The sequence below is a fragment of the Lissotriton helveticus genome, chromosome 3_1 (assembly GCF_964261635.1).
Source record: "Lissotriton helveticus chromosome 3_1, aLisHel1.1, whole genome shotgun sequence".
NCBI classification, from domain to species: Eukaryota; Metazoa; Chordata; class Amphibia; order Caudata; family Salamandridae; genus Lissotriton; species Lissotriton helveticus.
This window is the reverse complement of record NC_136061.1, coordinates 284,146,386-284,169,920: the sequence shown is the minus strand read 5'-3', so window position 1 is coordinate 284,169,920 and position 23,535 is coordinate 284,146,386. Positions and strand designations below refer to the sequence as shown.

The 23,535-nt window shown below is 46.9% G+C and overlaps 1 long non-coding RNA gene across 1 annotated transcript in view; it reads right to left on the bottom strand.

Annotated features, from left to right (window-relative positions):
- Nucleotides 1-879: 879 nt before the first annotated feature.
- The window catches only part of LOC144824510 (uncharacterized), a 213,393-nt gene continuing 190,737 nt past the window's right edge, over nucleotides 880-23,535 (bottom strand). Inside the window, exon 3 of the long non-coding RNA XR_013608990.1 lies at nucleotides 880-2,406. This is a non-coding gene — a long non-coding RNA (uncharacterized LOC144824510). The remainder of the gene's footprint in view (nucleotides 2,407-23,535) is intronic.

The window sequence follows — 23,535 nt, the reverse complement described above, 5'->3', positions numbered from 1 at the left end:
TATGTCATTTAACCAGGAGTTCTCAGTTCTAGATGTTGTGAATGCTATTTTATTTATGTGCCAGCCGTTTACAGAAAGGTGAGGATCTTCAGTCGCATATTGATAGTGATGTAAAAAAAAGTACTCTACTGCATTCTTACATTTTTACAGGCAAACACGATTGCTATAGTGGACATAATCAAAAAAGTAGAGTCTGAAACCACCCTTGTCTAACAAGTGTTCAGCGTAATTGGTGTAGATGTAAAACATCTCCTTGAGAGTAGGCACTTTTAGTAACTTTGGCACTGCAACATGCTCCATGGAAAAATGCTTGCCACTTGGTGAGCAAATAATTGTTGAGGAGCAATGCAGGACATTTTATTTTACAATGCATGAGAAATGATGCACACATTCTAGATCTCTTCCATAAAAGGGAATTTTCTCTGGATTTTGAAAAGTACTGCTTTGTTTTTGACCTCTTTAATAACTCTGAGGGCATATACACCCGTTCAATGCATGTGTTGCAGAACATGTCCCAGATAATCACAATCTCATGGTGTACCAGTGTTGGAATGGAAAGCTATGTAGGTGGACAGAGTTAGCAAATTGCGTACTGGCTGTTTTTGCGTTGTCCATCTCAAGTGCAAATATTGAGGGGGCTTTTTCACAGATAAAGGTTTACATGGGAAGGAAAGAGTGATTGCGCATGACCAAAGACTCATTAAAGAAGTATTTTATGGTGTAGTACAATGAATTTGATTTGTAAAAATATATTTGGACCTTATATATACTGTCTATATACCATGCACTATCAGTGCAGAAAGCAAGAAATAATAAAAGCAAAGTATTCCATAAACACCGGGAAAACACTGTTTCTGTTGGTTTTAATAGCGCGGAAATGTGTAACCACTGATGACCACAGTTTTTTTAAGATATTGAAATCACTGAAAAAAACCCCACCAGAATTTACCAAAAATAGAAACTGAAAACAGGAAAACCTACCTATTAGGTAAATAGGCAATAGGCCTACAGGGGTCCCAGAGTTACTAGGAGCAAACCCTTACTGTGCTTGGAAGGTCTCAGATTCCTCAATGCTACACCCTCCACAGGATTTCTTTACCGTCTCCTTATACAGATGAATTTCTCGTTCTCTCTCTCCATTAGAATATCCCCTTCTCTCTTGCTCTTCAGTAAAAACCTGAAATCCTTTTCCTTTAGGAAACTTACCCCTACTCATTGCTGAATTTGCATCTCTATCTGGAGAAATGAAACACATTTCTTCATCTTTTTGCTTATTTGCCTCTCTGTATTTTAGTTCACTTCCCCCCAATAGCCATCTGTTTGTTTCTATTTTTTTTTTAGTATTATTTACCATTTCCTACAGAGCACCCTGCTGCCATTGGACTAGGTGGCACCTTAAAAGTTGTACAAACTTCTTTTTAACCTTCCTTCAATACTGTTTTTTATAATCTTCCGTCAATACTTTTGCTTGAGTGTTCAAAGCATTAATCAGTTTATCCGTTGGTATGAGGTCAAACATCTGTTTGATTGATCTATGCCTATTTCTTTATGGATAATGATCATTGGCTTCATTAGGCTGTGACTGTATTTTTTTAATACCTATTTAAAGTATCTCAGTCTTGGGAAAAGCGAAGCCGATGCAGACCCACTGAATCAGACATTAGAACACCAAAGTGTCTGGCATGGGGTGATGAGGCCTCAATCAATCAATCAATCAGGGGAATTGTTAGCGCACTAATCACCCGTGAGGGTTTCAAGGTGCTGAGGGAGGGGATACGCAGATCTGTCTAGCCGAAGAGCCAGGTCTTGAGGGAATTCCTGATGGTATTCCGGGAAGGGCGAGTCAGATGTCTGCCGGTAGCTTGTTCTAGGTCTTGGCTGCAATGTGAGAGAAGGAAGAAGGATCTTCCGCCTGCTCTGGCTCTGTGGAGGCTCGGGGTTTCGGCCAGTGTGAGGTTTCTTTTGGGTACGTTGCAGTTGATTCTGTGGTTGAGGTATTTGGGTCCGTTGTTGGGTATGTATTTGTAGGAGTGCGTGAGGATCTTGAAGGTCACTGGGGGATGCCGAGGACGAGTCTGGCGCGAGTGTTCTGTATTGTCTGGAGTTTGCGGGGTAGGGACTTGTTGATGCTGGCATAGAGTGCGTTTCCATAGTCCAATCTGCTGGTGATGAGTGTGTGGGTGACTGTCTTCCTTGACTCGGGGGGGATCAATTTGAAGGTCTTGTGGAGGGTGTTGAAGCAGGTGGAGGTGACGGCATTGACTTTTGGTGTGGTGAGAGGGGGTGGGTGGGGTCCCGAGGGCGGTTGTCAACAGGTGTTGTCTCACGCTGAAGGGTTGGTTCCAAGTACGAGGACTTCTGTCTTCTTGGCGTTGAGCTTAAGACCTATATCCTCTTCGACATTTCCTGAAAGACACAACACATAAATTTTTTAACTTAGTCATAATAATAAAAAACAGTAATCATGTATTAGGACCAGAACCAACTGAATATCAGAGAAACAATAAAATACGTTTTGGAAAGAATAATGAAACAATTGTACATCAGTACCATCCTGTAACAAAGCAGGAACAAATCAGAAGACGATTGATTCTGTTTACCAAAATATTGTGCAAAAATTGAAGAGAGGGACCCCTTTGCCTAACTGAAGAAATAGGGTACTATTAAGTAGAAAACAAATTTATCCTTTGGTTCCTGCTCACTCACAGTAACACACATCTAATCACTCACACAATTCATCATCCTTTCAGTTGAACTCAAAATCATTTCAAACCCAAACAATAAACCCACATAATGTCATTAGCAGAAATTAGTACAAATGTAATATTAAAAAACTGTGATTTATTGTTGACTTGATATGTCTGTTCTCTTTTATTTTATAAAAAAAAAGAAAAACTGTTAAAAACAATGCAAAATTTCCAATAGTATTATTCATTCAAATATAGAAAAAGCAAAACATTCACAATTGTACCCTTATACTACTATGGGAAAAGTTAATACTATTACTACAAATCCTAAAAGAGAGAAGAAAAGACAATGCTCTTGGTCATTTAAAGGTACACATTCGTAAAAGAAAATGTTACTATCAAGAACCCGATACATCAACTTCCGTTTGGTATCTACTGTTCCCGCCGGCCCGCATCACTGAGTTTTCTGCAGCAGGAGCAGAGCATTTGAGCATCAGCCCACCCTCCACTGTCGCCTCCTCTTACCTCGTCTGCTGCCTCACTGTCATGAGGGCTCCGGGCTAAGCGTGAGTCTCCTCCAACTGCTCAGACCGCAATCGCAGCACAGGGCTCACATCGAGCCTCCCACAAATCTCAGGCTCCCTGGCCTCATGGATGCCCATGGAGCTGACGTATATATGCTTCTTATGACAGTCGCCACTCAGTTACATGTGTTGCAACCAATGTGGGTACCCCTGGGCTGCCGTATGGTTCAGGATACATTATGTGGGTGAAAAGCAGGGTTGGATTGGGATTAAAAATCGGCCCGGGCATGCTAAAAAATAGTTGCCCACATTTGCATATTGCCTTTCCGCAAAACAATGCTTTGGCGAAATTTTATAAAAAGGGGGGGGGGAGAGGTTACAAAAATGCACAGATTATTTACACAGGTGAAACACACCTGAAAACAAGTGAGGCCACATTTGCTCAGGCCCCCGGCCCCCGCTCACTATGCATATATTAATGGGCCGGCACAGCGAGAGAAAGAGAGTGACACCTCTGCCTGTTGACAAAAGGGAGGTAAGGGACGCCCATATACCTGCAGACAGGCCACTCAGGTACCCACTGTATGTATTGCGACTTATATAGCGCACGTATCACCCGAAGGCATCAAGGCGCTTGCCTTGGGAACCCGTCCTGGTTTTTCCCTGAGAGATAACCCCTACTGGGTATCCCCAAGGTGAAAGCCAGGCATCCCGCAGCGGGTGGGCCGCCGTAGTGGAGATTAAGCAACTATTGCCCAGAGTTGCAGCGTGGGACCCCACGATTAGAATAGGCACCGAGGCGAGAATTCTCGAGTCTGTGGACATTTTGGGCTCAGGACCCTGCCGCGTCGGGAATTGAACCCTGGTCCCGGGCCAGACCTCTGCATCAGGGTCTGCCGCTCTAATCAGTGAGCCACACTCCTCCACTGGGCCGCTGGCGGCATCGAACAAGGCAGAAACTGCCCAAATCGGCGTCCCAGGCTGCTGAAAAAAGCAGCCCATAGCAGGAATTCAGATACCAGCCCCTCCGGCATTGCCCCAGTGCCCACGTTACCAATCCGACGCTGGTGAGAAGCCGCTGGTTAGTGCTGCTGGTCGGCCATAGCCATGCCCCCTCATCATCAGTTTCATTGGCTTAAATGTATCGCCCAATGGAGTGATACCAAAGTCAACTTCCTAGATATTTGTATTAAAAATCAGGAAGGCACATTACAAGTAGAACTGTTCACAAAATCGACAGATACAAATACACTCTGACACTATGGCAGTAATCATCCTAGATCTCAAAAAGATAATATTCCCTTCGGGGAATTTTTGCGTCTTTAACGGAATTGTACAACTCTTGATGATTTCTATTTACTTTCAGAGACTCTTGAGAAAAAAAGATAGGGGCTTCCCTAACAAACTGATAAAACACTTGTTCAAAAGAGCAAGGTTTTATGATCATGACTATCTTCTTGATATGTCAAGAGAAACAGGAAAGAAAAAAACAGATAGGTTAGTGTTTATGAGTCAGTTTTCTGGAGTTAGCAACCAAATAAAAAATATATTAAACAAGAACTGGAAAATTGTGAACGATCGCCAGGAAAATCAGTTAGAGAAACCTCTCTCGGCGTTTAGACGTAATAAAAATCGGTGCAATGCATTAGTAAAGAACTCCAAAAATACTGAGGTGAGTAGACAATCCACCTTAGATAATATCTATTTCTACAATTCTTTCAAAGATTTCGATATTTTTATTCACTTGGCTTAATGTTGGAGTAAAGGTTGATTTGGGCTTGAAACTAGAAACATTAGGAGGGGCCAGATATTCTACCTTCGAAAAATGTACCGAGCCTCACCTTTCTAAAAAAGTCCTTCTCAAATTCAAATTAAGTGGAGCAGTAGGGGGAAAACTGAGACCTTTAAGTAAAACCTTTTCCTCTTCTTCAGAAAGACTTTTATGTGAGAGGTTAATAATAGGAAGTTCCTCTACCTCCAATACCATTGGTTCCTGGTTAAAAAAAAATCCTGCGGTTGATATGTCCTTGCTTGTTCCTGTCTCCCAAAGTTCCAGTAATTCCTTTGGCTTCTCTTCTGCCACGAGCCTTACAGACTCTCAGTCAGTGTTTTGGAATGATCTACCTGGCTGTTCATTCATCTGCTCATCCTCTTTGCTAATTGAGCCTGATGTTTAAGAGAATGTGATGTGTTTTTTACCACCCTTAGAGTAAACTGGTCTTTGGTAAAAGGGCTTTTCCCATCTTTGATCTTTCCTGATAATATAGTTTTCTTTGCCTATGTAAGGATACACAAAATGTCTCAATATCTTTTCTTAGTTTGTTTGCTTTCTTGTTTATAAGATAGTCTCTATATTCATTTGTCTCTGATTCTAGTTCTTCAATTTTTTTATGTGCTTCTTCAAGTGCTGTATTTTCTTTAATTAACGTTTCTAATTCCTCTATCTGTTTTCTTACAATAATCATAATTTCCTGGGCTGTTTCAATAATTAAAATTATCCAATCTCTGCTACAGTGATTGGCTATAAGGGTCTATGTTTCGAGATTTTTTTTATTCTCGGTAAATAGCCTGAACTCATTCCTAATTTGGAGCCCAATGGGAATCACCCCTGTTTTAAGATACTTAGTCATAAATTCAACATGTAATTCAATGCGAGTAAGTTTTTTCTTTACGTTCAAGATTTTTACAAGTTGATCATGATTCATTTGATTAGTAGTTGTCTTGCCCCCTCATTACCTGGGTTTTGGTTGATCAATCCATTAAACTGGTCTTCTGTAAAACTAAATGTCTTTAAATTATCCATGGGGCTATTAATGGAACTTCAACTACAAAGCAATAGGTCAATGACCAGAAACTACCTCGCCAACCCAAAAGGGCTTTACACAGAAAGCAAAAATTGAAGAGAGGGACCCCTTTATTGAAAGTTTCAGCGCTCCGTCAATCATCTCCTTGTGCTTGCTTTATAGGCCCTAAGTTGGCAGGGTATCCCCAGACATGGGTCTCTTGCTCACTTTGCCACTGGATTCAAGCTAGCCTGGCTGATTAGTGGTGTTACCCAAAAACCGGTCCCAGGATACTTGTTTCCGGTCCAGGGAAGACATGACTTAACAGTTTTGGCTGGACTGTTCCAAAGAGGCACAGGGTCAAGACTGATTTGCATATAGCTGTGTCTGAACAGGAGTGGCGAAGTGAGCTAAAGAATGATGATGGATTCAATCCAGATCTGTGACTAGGGCTGAGTGTCTGAAAAGTTACAGCGTCCATCATCTCCTTGTGTTTGCTTTTCATAAATATCACCCCTTTGGAGTTAATAATAGAAAATGTATATTAAATGAAGCAGTATTTTTGTAAAACATTGTTAGACCATGATATTTATGACCGACAATATTTTTAGTTGTGACATACAACTGTTGTAGAGAGGTGCCAGGCACTTACTTACCATAGTTATAGAAATATTTACTATACCAACAGTAATTGGTCATACAAGCTCAGGCCCTAGACAATAATCAGTAGCCATCTTGGGGCAGCAAATTCTGATCCTTAAGGTTGAACGATGCATATATTTCCATATATTCTGTGACTTCGCCAGCGTTTTTCGTTTGCTGCATGCTTTAGGGAATTTCTTCTGCTTGCTTACGCACATCCATATGACTGCCTCCATTAAGTTCTTGTATTGCCTGCATGCATGTGACATTAAACTCCAGTATACAAAAAAATGGTTCCAAGTAGAATTGGGTAATCACATAACCAACCAATGTTTGGTAACCATAATTGCTAGCTTCCAATTGTTATCAATGACTATAAAAAAAAAAATCACATTTCAAATGAATTGTCGGAAAAGAGAGACGAGTATGCCAGCCCCGAAAAAACAATATTTATTTTGTTAAAATGCCCAGTTCTCCAGTGACCACACGGTGTAAATATAGAACATGAGTTTTACAAATGTGTAATGCAAATACCAAGCAAGCAATAGACAGAGAAAATGCACTCTGTGCAGGAATTCTGATCATTGATATAGGTGGAGTGATTAAATCCCAAGAGGTCTAATTGCCGCAGCGTCGACATGTTTTTACACACCATTAGTGTGGGCTCAGCATCAGGTCTGAAAATATTGGAGCCAAAGCAAGAATCTGTGAAATCGAAAAGATAGGAAAATTGAAAAGCTCTTTAACCACACCAAAACAAAACACAGTCCATAAAGAACAGGTAGCATCACGGGGTTTACGTATTAAAACATTGTTTGCTGATTTCACCACTTACTGTAAATGTCCAGAAAACACAGACTATAGTCTCTTGCCAACTAGAAAGTATTCTTGTGATGACTCTTCTTGACCTCAGATCCTGGCTCAGGGTCTCATTGTCATGTCTGGCCTAGGCCTCAGCATGCATGCAGGCTTTTGTGTACGTTACATGAAAAGAAAGGATACTATATTCAGTTGCAGTCAGATAACTCAGAGCAAGGGTGAATGAATGAATGAATGAATGAATGTTGGTCTTATAGAGTGCAATCTTTGCCCCAAGGCGTCAAGGCGCTATGGATAGAACAGGCGTTTGTAGGAAACGCGAAAAGGAGTTTAGATGTTAAAGTGTGAAGAACCATGTTTTTAAGGCCTTACAAAACAGAAGGTGAGAGTCTTGACCAGAGATCGCTAGAGGGAGAGAATTCCAGAGCTTAGTGGCAGCAACAGAAAATGCTCTTCCCTCCCATCTGGCACTACTGAACCAGGGAACTACAACCAGTTTTTGCTGGCAGACTGCAGTTGTTTAGTAGGGACATACTGTTGGAAGAGTCTTTTAATACCTTCGGAACCCGAATTATGAAGAGCCCTATGGACACGGTATAGAGCCTTGAACAGAATTCTCTTTTCTAGAGGAAGCCAGTACATCTTGGTAATAGATGCTCAAGCTAGTTGGAATTTAGTAAGATCCATCACAAGTCTTGTTACAGCATTCTGTACAAGCTGCAGTTTATTGATGGATCCCTTATTAATGTCCACGTAAAGAGCATTCCAATAATCCAATCTGGACAGAACAAGGGCAACAGCTGCCTGCTTTTGGGAGGAGAGGGAAAGACATGGAAAGATCTTCCTCAGGATCCTGATAATACCAAAACTGGTGGAAACGGTTCTGTTGATCTGGGGGTCAAAAGAGAGAAAGCTATCAACTATGACACCAAGATTCTTTGCTGATATAGCTGGACAGGGGCATAGTCCGAGCATTTCAGGCCACCAAGAGTGGGACCATATGGATTATTGACTGCCAAAACTCAAGACTTCTGTCTTGTCTCAATTGAGTTGTAGGTAATTGTCTACCATCTAAGCAGCCATTGCCCGCATGCAGCTTTAAAAATTTGCACCGGACGCCTCAATGCTGTTGGTGATTGACACAATTATTTGTGTATCTGCTGCATAGGACAGGGCCTCCAGCCCAAAAGATCCAACAGCTTTAGCTAATGGGGCGACATAGATGTTGAATAAGGTTTGACTCAATGATGAACCATGTGGCACCCCGCAGAACGTGAGTGGCGTCAGCATAGAATTGGTCCAGTTTTACTTTTTGTGACATATCAGTAAGAAATGAGGACAGAAGCTCCAAAGCAGAGCCTGGGACCCCAATTTCTTTAAGATGACCGACCAACCTTGTAAGCGAGATGGTAACAATGGCTGCGGTTAGGTCTAGGAGAATTAAAAGAGAAGTGTACCTATCATCTACTTGAATACATATGTTACATATGTTATTTATTGCAGAAGTTAAAGCAAATCAAATCAAAAAATCTTTATTTCGGCCATTTCAGGCTATAAAAGAGTGCAGAATAATGCATAGTAAAAAGGAGATAAATTGTATAATCATAAAAGGACACCATAGAATTCATTAAACACAAAATAAGCATAATTTACAAATAAAAATGAACATCCAAGTATTTAAAACTTTAGCATTCAATATCAATTAATTGGCGCCGCTTGGACCACATAGCTAACAAATACTTAGAAAGTGCAAATACAATTATGCTTGATGTGTCGGTTTTTAAAATTCTAAAAGCATACAGACAAGTTTTAAAATCTAGATTTCTACATAGCGGTACCAGCCAGCACTTCCTGGATTTAGTGTAGGCTGGACAGAAGAAGAGCACATGAAGCTCGTCCTCTATGTCACAGCTACATCCTGGACAGGATTTGTTGGTGGAGGCTGACCATTTGCTAGTAAAAGCTTTCAGTGGTAAGGTACCGTATCTCCATTGGATAAAAAGCTTTCTCGCTAAAATCGGAAAGACTACGTCCATAAAATCCTCAAACAAATAAGAATTTTTGAAGGCTAAAAACGAATTAGTCAATGTGCCCAAATTGGAGGCACAGACAATGGAGTTACATTTTTTCTCCTTGAAAATCCTAGTAAGGGACTTGCGCGATACCTCGAGGCAGCCCCTTTCCGGATCGTCCCACATGTCCGGCAGACCCAAACTTAGAAATTTGCGCTTTATAAACGCCAGCCATGGAATTTTGCCTGCGCAATTAAAGCTTAATATCTTCTTTGTAATGTATGTATACTTGTAAAGCGCACTGTTACCTCGTTACGTGGTGTCCTGGCGCTGTATACCGCTGGGGAACCCGTCCTGGCTTTCCCTGTGAGAGGGCACCCCAAGGTGAAACCAGGCATCCCCGGCGTTGCTGGGGCCGTTGTGGAGATTAAGCAAGCTATTGCCCAGAGTTGCAGAGTGGGACCCATGGTTAGCGTAGGCACCTAAGCGAGAATTATCCAGTCCGCAGACATTGACCCAAGACCCTGCCGCGTCGGGAATTGAACCCTGGTCCCGGGCCGACCTCTGCTTCAGGGTCTGCCGCTTCTAACCGGTAAGCCACACTTCTCCACTCTTTAACTCTTCCCTGTAATTTAGCAGGTCTGTAGTTGCCCATATCCTATGCCAAAACCTGAGCGGCTTAAGTGCTAGCTCATCTTCTATGGTGTCAGTCCCAAGTCTAGCCTTAGAGGGAGAAACGGGGTACTTTGTGGGAGTGTCAGCAGCCATCTTATGAACTTAGTTTCTATCTTGTCAATGTCTGCCCCTCCAGAGTGACCCCACAACTCTCCACCATAAAGAGCTGCAGCCCTTGCTTGTGTCTTGTAAATCTCCAAAGCTGGGCTCACTGGCTTAAATGTCGATGTATTTGAGACTTTAGAAATACCACCCACCAACTGTGAGAATTTCAATTGGGATTTCACCTGTTGGGGTCCCCAAGAGAGATTTTCATGAAGTGTTACCCCCAAATATTGGAATGTCGTGACCCTTTCCAACCTCATGGTGCCTAGGATCGGATTAGGTCGTGTAGATACCGGGGGGTTGAATATCATGAATTTTGTTTTTTCAACATTTATCTCGAGACCACGGGATCGACAAAAGTCCCCAAAACCATTCAATATCCGTTGGATCCCCATCGGGGATTTGGAGAGCAGGGGGGTATCGTCGGCAAACATGATCGCCGGAACCCTCCTGCCTGCCAACCTTGGTGCATTGTTATTGGGGACGTTATCCAAGTGTGAAATTGCACCATTAACGTAGAGGCAAAACAGGGTCGGTGCCAAAACACAACCCTGGACACCCCACAATTTCCCCCATGGCACTAAATCAAACGCGGACCGGGGGTCCACAAACACCATGTAGAGGCTGCCACCCTCAATCTTTGCCATTTTCCAATACAGGAGAATCAAGCGAAAGATTTGGTCCATGGTGGATGTGTTCCTCCTGAACCCCGCCTGAAAGGGACTTAAAACATCATGTTCCTCCATCCATGCCAGCAAATGGTCCAGGACAAGCCGCGCAAAAAATTTTTGCGGGACGTCAATGAGACTAATGGGCCTGTAGTTGACTGGGAGCAGAGGAGAACCCTTCTTGTAGATTGGCACTATCTCTGCTCCCAGCCAAGTACCAGGAACCTCCATTCATCCCAAAATTGCGTTAAAAACAATAAGCAGGTAGGGGGCCCAGATCTCTGGTTGATGCCCGAATAGGTCCCATGGGAGTTTATCCAGTCCCGGGGCCTTACCCACTGCAAGATTTCCCAATGCAATAGACACCTCCTTCAGGGTGAACTCTAAGCCCTCATGCTGCGTATTTAAAGGTAAAAGTGCCGTCATATTATCCTCGGCAGATTCATCTGAATATAAGGCTTTAAAGTGAGATTACCACACTGATGCATCGATATTAGGTTCTATGGCAGAATTTTGTTCTCCCGAACCCGTATTAACCAATGACCAGAATCTACGTGCATCCCTTGATTCCAAGGTAGTGGTTAAGTTAGACCACCTATCTAGGTCCCACTCACTCTTAGCATGAGCCATTACTCCTTTATACTGCAGTCTTAATTCCCGAATTTTGGGTTTATTGGTCCCAGACTTAACGGCCGCAATCAGCTCAGACTTGACCTTTCTACAGGCTGAGTTATACCAAGATGAGACTAATGTTCTCCTCTTCCTAATGGGAACCTGGGGATTAAAGACCTCAGATAAACTGGACACCAGGTCCAAGTGGATGTGCCCTAGTTTTCCATTAAAATCTGTAGGTGTGGGTTGAATAATTAAGGTATAAATCTCCAGAAGTCGAGGGAGAACCAGACTATACAATTTCGCCAGTTCTTCTTGGGATTCTACTATTTTGCCCCACTTTACCCTGCGTCTGTTGTTTGAAAGTGTCAACCCTTTACCCACATCATGTATTTCTGGGGAGAGAATATCCTTTGGTCCTGGGAAGACCATCTCTAGGCATAGACCATTGTGGTCGCTATCGGCTCTGGGGATTACTCTGAAATCAATAACCTTTGACCACATCCTTGTTTCCACCATGATATAGTCAAGGCGAGATTCATGAACCATTTTATTGTAAGTGCACGCTTCTGGAGTATCGGACAGAGTACGCCTGTTACACGCCCTTAGAGAATTGTTTAGAGTAAGGGCCGTGATCTGGATCGCCAGGGGGGACCATGACTTAGGGCATGGTAATTGACAAGGTGGAATAGCCCAGTAGTCCTCTTCACCCATAATTACACCCTCGCTCATTCCTAGGAGGGGCTCAAAGTGGCAATTCATGTCTTCCGCCAGCAAAAGATGGCAATCACTGGGAAAAGTGGATAAGTCAGCAATGGTAACCGATTCAGCAGCCAAACTGACTGGTCGTGAGTATACATTCACAATAGCTAGTTTAAAAGAGTTTAGCCACTTCAACAGTATGCACTGTACATTTTCAGAATGTGTGGCCCTATTTTCTGCCATACAACCATGTGAGTAGCTACCCAAATGGCAAGGCCGTCTGACGGTCGTCCCTTCCCTCCCCACCTGGCAGGTACATGGAGTGTTTGTCCCTGGCCCAAGTCTCCTGAAAGAGACAAATATCCTTTTGGTCCACCAAGGAACCCCACTCTGTGCAGTTTAAATTGCCCGATAGGCCCACCACATTCCACAATAGGATTGTCAACGTCTTCAGTGTTACGGCAGAGTTTAAGGAGCCAACACTGCTCTGCTGTTCTCCATCCCCAGGGGCTGCATTGGGAAAGGGCAGTAAATAGGGCAGGACGGTGCTCCCCAGTCCATCAGTAACTAATTCCCCGTTAGGCCCATGAACATGGGTATCAGAATTTATTAAGGGACCAGGTGAACCAGCAATACGTGACTCCACAACTCCACTACATTCAGCAGGGTTCCTAGATTGGGTAGTACAAACAGTGTCCGACTTACTATACAGTAGTCAGTCCACCATTTCCAGACTGCTGAACCTGTTATGGGTGGTTAGATGAGTCTGGGCGATTGGGCGCCCATTGCTACCCCTCTCCGACCCTCTCCCACGTCGATGCGTTGCTAAGGACCAGTCAGCTGTGCGATCTGACCAGTCTGTTAGCGGATAAAAAAGGACAGGGGATGGCATTGAATGGCTGTCCCAGTGCTATTATGGCTCCAATTACAAATATGCTCCACGGTACGGGGATCCCTAAAATTTACCAGAACACAGTCCCCTGTGATAGTTTTAGTGCTGTGACCCACCCAAGAGAGCCTACGTACCATCAATATTTCACTAGTGACATAAGAGGGTAGTGGTCTGTTATGATTTAGCCAGTGAGTCACTTTATTTTTTAAGGAGGTAAACGATTCCTGGCCTGGGTTACTAATTTCCAGAATTCCTGCCAGTAATACCACATATGGACTAGTTTCAGGTGGTAAATCAATCCTAGGTGCCCTCTGAAATGCTGCTACAGTTACAGACTGACCACTCTCTTTTAATTTCCCTGCAGTAGCAGAAGTACTCCTACTCCGGTTCTCTGAACTTGTGCGCCGGGCGTCAGCAATTTGTGACGTGGATGGTTTATTAACGTCCGTGACGGGTGGCAAAACAGAGAGGGGAAGATTATGTATACCAAAGCCATCACATACAGAAGTCGTTTGAACATCGCCCAGGCATGAGTCATTTGACTTCGAAGTTAAAGCAGTCTCCGGGCTATGGCCATTCCGAAATGGGACGAAATGCGAGTGACTTTTCACTTGATAACTGATTGCACAGCGTAAATAATGTATCTCACGTTGTCAATGAGCAAACATACAATATACATGAATTAAACAATAATGCATTTCTCTTTAAACTGATATATGAGCCTTCATTTAGCTAATCGTACTTGTAGGATTTGACTATTACAAATAAGTTTTATGTATACTCGAAGTCGCAAAAATAAACTTTAAGCAAACATCACATTGTCCATATATCAAACTCAATTGCAAGCGTCCAATGTAATAACTTTGCTCAATGCATTTCGGGATCATCAAATCCCTTCTTCAGGGACCTCTGTAAAAAAGAATGAAAAATAATTGCAATAAAACAAACTAATATCTGTGTTCAACTTACAAGGATAACTGGTGTAACACCAAGGATGCACATAAACATGGCAACAATGTGAATGAACGAAGAAAGATCTATGAAAAAAATTACATGCACAATAAGCACCCTAATGAAAACACGATATTTTGATTGAAAAAAATGTGAACCAAATTTAATGAATGAATGAATGAATGATGTAGGTCTTATCATGCGCAAACTTAGCCCAATGGGCGTCAAGGCGCCTAAAACAAATGACACAGCTAGCAGATCAACCCAACAGTCCATCACTGATAAGCTTTGGTAAAGTACCAGGTCTTCAGGGCTTTTTTAAAAAGCTCAATTGAGGGAAGTACTTTAACCTCAGTTGGAAGAGAGTTCCAAAGCTTAGGGGCCACTACAGAAAAGGCTCTTGCTCCCCATGTGGCCAACCGTATACGCGGTACTACCAGTTGGGACAGACCAGCAGATCGTAGGGATCTAGTTGGGGTATAATGTGAAAGCAGAGACCCAAGAGAATCATCCGGACCTGCTCTGAGCGCTCTGTATGTGAGACATAGAATCTTAAAAAAGACTCTATACTGGACAGGAAGCCAGTGAAGGTCTCTCCTGGCAGTCGTAGCAGAGGATGCTAAGGGAAGGGCCAGCACAAAGCATGCTGCCGCGTTCTGCACTATTTGCAGTTGATGAATAAGACCTTTGTTAGACTCCGCATACAAAGAGTTGCAGTAATCAAGCCTTGATCCTACAAGAGCCACTGCAATCTGCTTGCGGGCCTGAAGAGAGAGATAATGACGGATCCTATTCAGGATCCTGATCACACCCCAACATGTGGCCACCGTCCTATTTACTTGGAGCTTCATGGAGAGTGAGGTGTCAAAAACCACACCGAGATTAATGACAGAAAGGCCATCAAACAAGCGAAACCCAGTCTCGGTGGTGGTGGCGCAGCTCATTATCAAAAGGACAGGTTGTCTTGTTTTCTTAAAAAGGTCAATTGCTACCATATAACTGTGTAATGTGATACTGCAGTGGATTCTGGAGTACAGAGCCATTCGCTTTTTGTGCAACTTGACGAATAAAATTTGTTTTTTTTTTCAAAACCAGGTTTTATTGACATTTCAAAAGTAGATTGCGGAAACAGGCACAGCACTCCAGTCACTGGAGAGGCTGTAAGCATAGAAACATGAATCACAGTTGCAGCAATCAGCACAAAAGGCAGGATAAAATAGGGACATTAACTACCCGGATCCCCCCCTTCCCATCCCGTAACAACCCCCCACCCGGATCCCACCCCCACCCCGTTCACGATGGTCACCAGGATCTAAACAAAGTAATCTGCACAAAGATGGTAATGCGCTCTCATTCCCGTCCCGGCACTCATGGTAGTAGATCTGCCATTGCGTCCTGCTGCAGTGGCGGTTCCAGCCACAACCCCCTGTACTCTGCCCACCTCTTCCAAATGTTATAGTGTTTGCTGGGGCAGCCACGGGCCTCATAAACAGGGCGTTCTAGTCCCATACAGTAGTCCATACCTCTTTTCCAGACCTCAATCGGGGGAGCTCCAGGGTTTTTCCAGGCCCGGGCCACATCCCGTTTAGCAACCGTAAGGCCCAGGAGCAAGAGATGCCTCTTATAGATGTTACCGCCCACCTGCTCCAAGACATGCAGAAGACCCAGCTGCGACGTACGCGGGAGCTGCCAGCCCAGTATCTCATCCAAGCAATCCCAAATACGCCTCCAATATCGTACCATTGCCCCACAGGTCCACACCGTATGCAGGAACGTACCCATTTCCCTACCACACCTCAGACAGTCGGGGGAGGCAATCAAACCAGCTCGCCACAGCCTCTCTCTCGTATAGTAAGCCCTGTGTAGGTATTTAAATTGGATAAAACGCAGCCGCACGGCGACGGCCGCCTCCCTCGGAGCCGCAAGAGCCTCCCTCCATCCTTCCTCATCGATTTCACCAACGTCTCTCTCCCATTTGGCCCGAAGGCCATCTAGGGAGGGCGCACAGTGAGTGACTAGGGATTGGTACACGCACGAAATTTTCTTCTCCGTTAATTCTCCCATAAATAATTTAGCCTCTATGGGACTGAATTCCGGTAGAGAATCCAACCCCTCCAGGGCGGGGGAGATAGCATGGCGGAACTGCAGGTATTTGAAGAACTGGGTACTCGGCATGTCGTACTCATCCCTCAACTCCTGGAAGGATTTAAGGGTCGTACCCCTCATAACATGCCCCAACGCCGAGATCCCTATTGAGTCCCAGCCGCGAAACCCCGGCAGGGTCGACAAGGCCGGTAGGCGGCCATTTTGCCACAATGGGGTCTCCCCAGTCAGCCTATTCCACCACCCCATGCGACCAAGTGCCCGACTCCAGACTCGAAAGACAGTTTGTGTAACCACTGGAAGCTTCTTTCTTTTCCCGGCGGAGTATAGTAGCGTGTGCAAGGTATCGGGTTCCATTAGGTATCTTTCCAAAGCGTATGCCGGGTCACCCCGATCTCCATACCACCATTCGTTGAGGATCACGAGATGGGACGCCTGATAGTAGGAGAGGATGTCCGAGGACGCCTGGCCACCGCAGTATGTAGAGAGGAAGCAGGTGCGAAGGGCCACCCGCACCGTCCCCCCAGCCCAGAGGAAACGGCCCAGCGCCGAATCTACTTGGCGGAACCATTGTGGCAAAATAGCGTAGGGATGATTCTGCAGTTGGTAAAGCAGACGAGGAAGAGCGACCATCTTAAAGATGGCTGACCGGCCATATAGGTTCAAGGGCATACGGGACCACGTCTTCATGTCCGATCTGACTCTGTCCCAAACCGGAATAATATTACGCTCCCACGAGACTCCAGGGATGTCAGTCAAGAACACCCCCAGGTATTTAAGGCCTCCTGTCGCCTTTTGTAAGGCCGATGCCCAGTCACCAAGAACCACCCCGCTGCCTAGGGTCCACAAAACAGACTTCCGGACATTGAGAATCAGCCCTGATACTTCTCCAAACACTCTCAGTATCTCAAGTACTCTGGGGCCAGACCTGTCGAGGTCCGTCAGAAAGAACAGTACATCGTCCGCGTAGAGCGCGATACGGTCTGACGGCCCAGCCTCCCACTCGAACCCCTTCATTTGCGCATCCATTCGTACCCACGCCGCGAGGGGTTCCATTGCTAGAGCAAATAAGTATGGCGAAAGCGGGCAACCCTGTCGGGTGCCCCGCCCAATGGGAAAGGCGTCTGAAACCGCACCCGCCACCCGCACTGACACCGTCAGGCCGGTATACAGCAGCCGCACATACGATAGGAAGCGAGGGCCAAGATTCAAACGGGGTAGGAGTGCCTGCAAGTATATCCAGCTCAGCGAGTCGAAGGCTCTATCAATGTCTGCCAATAGGAGCGCCGCCTGGGAGCCGGTGGCCTTCATCATCTCCAGAGCCACTTGGGCCCGCCTAATATTGTGTCTTGTGGCTCTGTGTGGCATAAAACCAGCCTGGTCCGGGTGGACCAGAGCGGTAATGAGAGGTAAGAGGCGATTGGCCAGCGCCTTCGCCAGTATCTTTGCCTCGATGTTCAGGAGAGAGATAGGGCGGTACGATTCATGTCTATCTGGCGGTCTCCCCGGCTTGCAAAACACCACTATCTCGGCATGTCTCCAATCCGACGGCAGCTGGCCACTTTCCCCGGCAGCATCCAATTCCTTTTTGTAATGGGGCCCTAACTGGAGGTGGAATTTCCGTAGAAACTCACACGGGAAGCCATTCGGCCCAGGGGCCTTCCCGGCATTCAGCTCGCCCAATGCCTTGCCCAGTTCCTCCGCGGACAAATGAAGCTCCAGGTCAGCACGCTCCTCGTCGGAGATCCCCCGCGGCGGGAGATCCGCCAGGAATTTGTCAATATCCTCCGCCGGAAGGGAGTCCCCAGGGGCGTATTGCGCCTTGTAGTAGCTCGCGAAACTGGCAGCTATAGTCCCTGGATCAGTTATGGGGGTCCCTGCCTCATCCATCAGTGCCGGCAGCGTCTGAACCTGGAACGCATTCTGGCACAGCCTGTACAGCATAGAGCTGGATTTGTCCCCCCACTGGTATATTCTACTCTGCGTTGCGAGCCATATTTGGCGCGACTCCTCAAGCAACAGGGACGCAGAATCAGCCTGTGCCTGCAGGAGCCGCCGCGCATCCTCTTCTGCCCCTGTCTCTGTGGAGTGCGCCTCCAGAGTGCGGACGCGTTCTTCCGCCTTCTCCAGTTCCTCCTTTCGAGTCCTGCGGGCCCTCGCACACCAGGCAATATCAACACCTCTGAGTGTCGGCTTCATGGCCTCCCAGAGGGTCACCACGTCAGAGTCCGGCCCCTCATTCTCCCTCCAGTAGTGGGCAATGGCCTCACGCATGTGGGACTGGTAGTCATCCCGTAGCAGATGCCAAGTAGAGAGGCGCCACCGGAACGGCTGTCGCCGTCTGTCAAGGAGAATATCGATCGTCACGGGGGAATGATCAGAAAGCCCCCGGGGCAGAATGGCAGTCGATGCCACCCTTCCGACGGTGGCGCACAGGACGAACAAGTAGTCCAACCGAGAAAATTAACGATGGACCGCGGACACATAAGTAAATTCCCTATTGTGTGGGTGTTGGCAGCGCCAGGCATCCGTCCATCCCATACCTCTCACCATCTCACTCAGTTTCGTAGTGGCAACCGCCATTTGTCCGCCCCCCGGCCTGTATCGATCCGCAGATCCATCCATTACATCGTTCCAATCGCCACCTATCACTGACAAGACGTCCGGCACCTCTGCCCAGACCGCAAACAACTTCTCCGCCAGAGACCATTGCAAGGGGGGGGGAGCATACACACTACCAAATACGACTTGTTCCTCACCAATCATTCCTTTGACAAAAACATACCTGCCCTGTGCATCAATCCACTGCGAGGAATGTACATAGGATACTCTCCGATGGACCAAGACCGCCACCCCCCGGGATCCCCGAGCGAACCCTGCATGGTACACCTGATGATAACCATATCTTTGTAAACTCAGAGTCTTCGTACCTAGGAGATGAGTCTCTTGTAACAGTAGAACATCAGCCTTTTCCCGTTTACCCTGTCGCAATACAGCCCCTCTCTTAATTTTATCGAGCATACCCCGCACGTTCCAACTCATAATTCTCAGAGTAGCTCTGGGGAGCTCCGAGGCAAGACCCCTAGCCGCCATCAAATGGAAAGGGGTGGAACTGTCCGGGCATGAGAGAGCGCAATTGCCCGTAAGACATAAAACAAACCTGATGGACCATCGTGCGTGAACAAGTTACTCCTGTGGACCCAAACACCGTGTATCCCCCTTCCCCCTTCCCCCAACCCCCAGACCCAACCCCGACCCAACTCCCAACCAACCGTCCGCCCCCCACCCCCATACCTCAACAACATTGAAGTACCTGTTGTGGTGCAGGAGCACCCTAACCCCCAACGGGAGGTCAGCGGCCACCCACTCCAATGGATCCCCAAGAATCCCTCCTCAACAGACCCAACTACCCACCCAGCCAACCGACTCCCCCCCCTAACATCTCCCACTTAGGTAGGAGGCAAGCCCCTATAGAAGAGCTACCTGAACCCCCCCCACTTCCCCACAGAGTCCCATCCATGAATAAAGAAAGTCATGCAGCGATTATACAGTCAGTTAGCAAGCCGCAGTCCAACTGAACACAGGAAAACCATCTCCCAACGGGAGCCTGTACTTATCATGAGCAGATTCAGTCCCCTGGCCCACCTCCCTCCTTGCCAGAGTGATCAGAGTCGGTGGGCGCACCATCTCGTTTTCCACTACGTGAAGGGGAGCGTTTCCGCGATCTCGATCTCCTTTGTCTCCTGCCCTTGGCTGTGGAATCCTCCCGTGTCGGTGAAGGGTCCCGTGAGTGACCCGGGTTCAGTCCCGGCTGAGCATGCGGTCGTACCCTCACTGTCTCATCCGTCCACTTAAAGACATCCTCCGGAGTGTCAGAAAAGTGAGTTTTCGATTGAAAGATTACCCGCAAGCGGGCCGGATAGAGGAGGGAGTACTGGATCTTCAGGCCTCGAAGTGTAGCCTTGGCGGCGATGAACGAGTGGCGTTGTTGTTGCACTATCCTGGTGTAGTCGGGGAAGATCATTATCTTGTGGTTTTCGAAGAGAAGGGAGTCTTTTGTCCTCGCTTCCCGCAGGATAGTGTCCCTGTCGTTGAAATTCAGAATCCTAGCGATCACCGGCCTGGGCCGCTCCCCCGCCGGCGGCTTCTGCGTCAGGGCTCTATGCGCGCGCTCAATAACAAAGCACCGCGACAGTACATCTGGGGGAAGCCAGGACTCCAACCAGTGAGACAAGAACTGTTCCATGTTGCCCTTCTCGCAGCCTTCCGGAAACCCCACGAAGCGAAGGTTGTTTCTGCGCGCCCGCCCTTCAGCATCTTCCACACGAAGTGCAAGGCCCCTCTGGACATTTTCCATCGCCGCCATTTTCCGCTTCAGGGTCCCAACGTCGTCTTCCACCACCGATATCCTGGATTCCGCTTCAGTAATGCGCACCACCGCGTTCCGCAGATCCTGACGCAATAGGGTCACATCCGCACCAACCGCCCCAATCTTGGCGTCCAGCATGTCTCTGGACTGGGTGATCGCCGCCATAAGTGCTGCATTGTCAGGGCCCGATCCATGGCCTCCGCCCGAGGCACCGGGCGTTCCACTCGACCCCGTAAATTTGTCCAGGGTCCCCTGCTTGGCGGATCCACTGCCCCCCCCACCTCTGGTCATTGTCGCGGAACGTCTGGGCCCAACCGGCAGTGGGTAGTGTCTACGCCAACCCCCGCACCTCCAAATGTAAGCAAGAGTACACCACACAAGGAATCTCAGGCCCACCAGGTCTCCACTCTATCGTCGTCTTCCGCCCGGGGGGCCACCAGGGTCCACAAGGCCGCTCCCAAGCGCAGGGGAGCACCACAGCGTCTCCGGTTGGTCCAGTCTCCCCTTCACGATGGCTCTACTCCCCACTCCAGACACAAGATACTCTGCCTCCTGCCCTGAGAACTCTAGATAAAGAAACAGAGTTCCGTAAAGAATTAAAAACTTGGATATTTAAACTGCAAGATAGCATGGCCAGAACTCTAGTTTGATGCTTGCCTTTGTATTTGGTCCAACTCTGAGTCACTTTGTCATCTGGTAATTTGCCGGAGGTAGCGCCTAGATGCTCCATTGGAGCGATTGCTGCGCTATATAAATAAAATTTTACATTACATTACATTACATTACAAGGGGGGAGGGGGTGGTGGGGTGTCGAATCCACTCCAGGCCACGCAGCGGCCTCCACCAGCACCCATCGGAGGAACCCCCCGGACCACTGGCCAACAGTCTCGGGCACTCACACGTGGGTCGGCCGGTCCCGCCTCCAACCAGAGTCACCGATAGATAAAGGGTCACACCAGGCGCCGCCACCGGGTCCACGCAGGATCAATCCCCACCTCGTCCGTGGTCAGGGAGCACACCAAGTCCCCGGGCAGGCACCCACTCCGGGGGGGGCACCGGGTCTTCAGCCTCTCCGATCAGTCCCTCGGGCACCACAAGGCTCCAGCCCTCGCAGCCGGGAGCCTCGAAACTCGAGGTCCCGGTCTCTCGGCCCCGGCGCAGGCCGCAGTGCCCCTCGGTCTTCCCCCTAGCTCAGGCCGGCACCCCACACCTGTGGGCAAGTCCGCCGATACAGTTAATGTTCCGCCTTCAAGGGGGAGTCGCAGGCCCAGAAGAGGAGCAGGCCCGGCCGGCCGGCGAGGAGACCCTCCGATCCGGGAGCGTCAAAATCGAGGTCCCGGCGTCACTCAGGGGACCAGGCCGCAATCTGTCGCTGCTGCTGTCGTGGCCGGAGAAGGTCTGGGGGCACCGAAAAGTGCACCGGAGAACACCTCCTGCCCTCCGCCACTATCTCCGCTCTGCTGGGTTATGTAGCGGGTTCAGGAACTGCCGGATAAATGTCGGGCCGGTGGGAGCTCTAGCAAGCTGCGTCCACCATCGTTGCCCGCTAAGCCACGCCCCCATAAAATTTGTTTTTAAAAAGAAAAACAAGCGAAAGCCAAGAATCTTCTACCAAATGCATAGAAAAGTAGTGTATCCGAAGGGTTCACATCTCTACTAATGGTAGAAAAACTCAGAACTGGATTACTAAACTCATATAACAAGCAAGTGTTAGAATGTCCTGAAATAGCAATCCTGCAGACAAGTGTCAACTGATAGAATATTATGTAAACCATACAATGAATAAGAACCACAATGCAGTATATGCCCCTACCTCTCTGTACGTGGACGCAAGAAAATGTACTGAAATACGTGTAGTCACTTGCTCTTCAGACCGTATCCCTTGCAAGTTACTGCCACCCTCAGGGTAGTGTGATGGGTATTCCTACATTAAAACAATGATTCAAGATCACTTCACTGTGTGGATTTCTATAACACACTGAAAACGACTTGAAGTGCTGAAAATTACCTCGTGTTGTGTCTCCCACACTGAATTGGGGATAGAGCCCTCGTGCCCTGTAGAATTTGGAGATGTGTGGGTGCCGGGATATCCCTTGCATACAAGAATTAGTAAAAAAAACTAGGGGTGGGTGGAATTTGCGTAATCACGTTATGCAAATCTCCGCGAAACGGTAAAAAATCTCCGCGAACACGCGGAATTGCTTTTCGCTATGCTTTTTTCCTGTTCGCAATTGCTGTTTGCGTGCTCGGGGGGGAAATATCTCGTGAACACGCATTTTGAGGACGCGAACAATCAAAAAATTTCGCAAAGCCGCGGAACGCAGAATTTTGGGCAATTTCGTGTTCTCCGCGGAATGTGAAATTACCCAAATTCCGCAAATTCCGCAAGCGGAACGGAATTTTTTACCGCCAAGGTCTACAAAAAAACCACAAGCAGCTTCTTAATCATGCACACAATTACCCGCACCGCATCCACTGTCTGTCGACACTAACTCGACTGAAACTACAGAGCGTCCTTCGACTGACGGTCTCTGAACAAACGGAAGTCTCTAATCCCACCGTTAATTAAAACTGACGATAAACTCAGAAAATGAACTAAGCTATCAACACGATGGAACGCCATATTAGAATGGACAATGTTCTCTGTGGAAACTAATAGTAGTCTATCTAGTCCAAGGGCGTAGCTGGAATGCTAAAGGTATTACCTGCATCGTTGCACCAATATTACTATACTGTTGTAATCAACTCGTATTCCAGCCAGGAAAGAGGCAAACAAAAAGAAAAAAGAATAAAGCACAAAGTAAAACAGACGAAGAAAACTAAAACCATTGTGTATTCCTCAATTGTCATAGCATATGCATAGACTTGCCATGAATTTGCACATTAACAATATGAATATGCACCAATGTGTAAATCAATGTGAATTACTTATACATGACACATTGCCCCACCAAAGGCTCTCACACCAGTGAGGCAACTCAAAAAATTAAT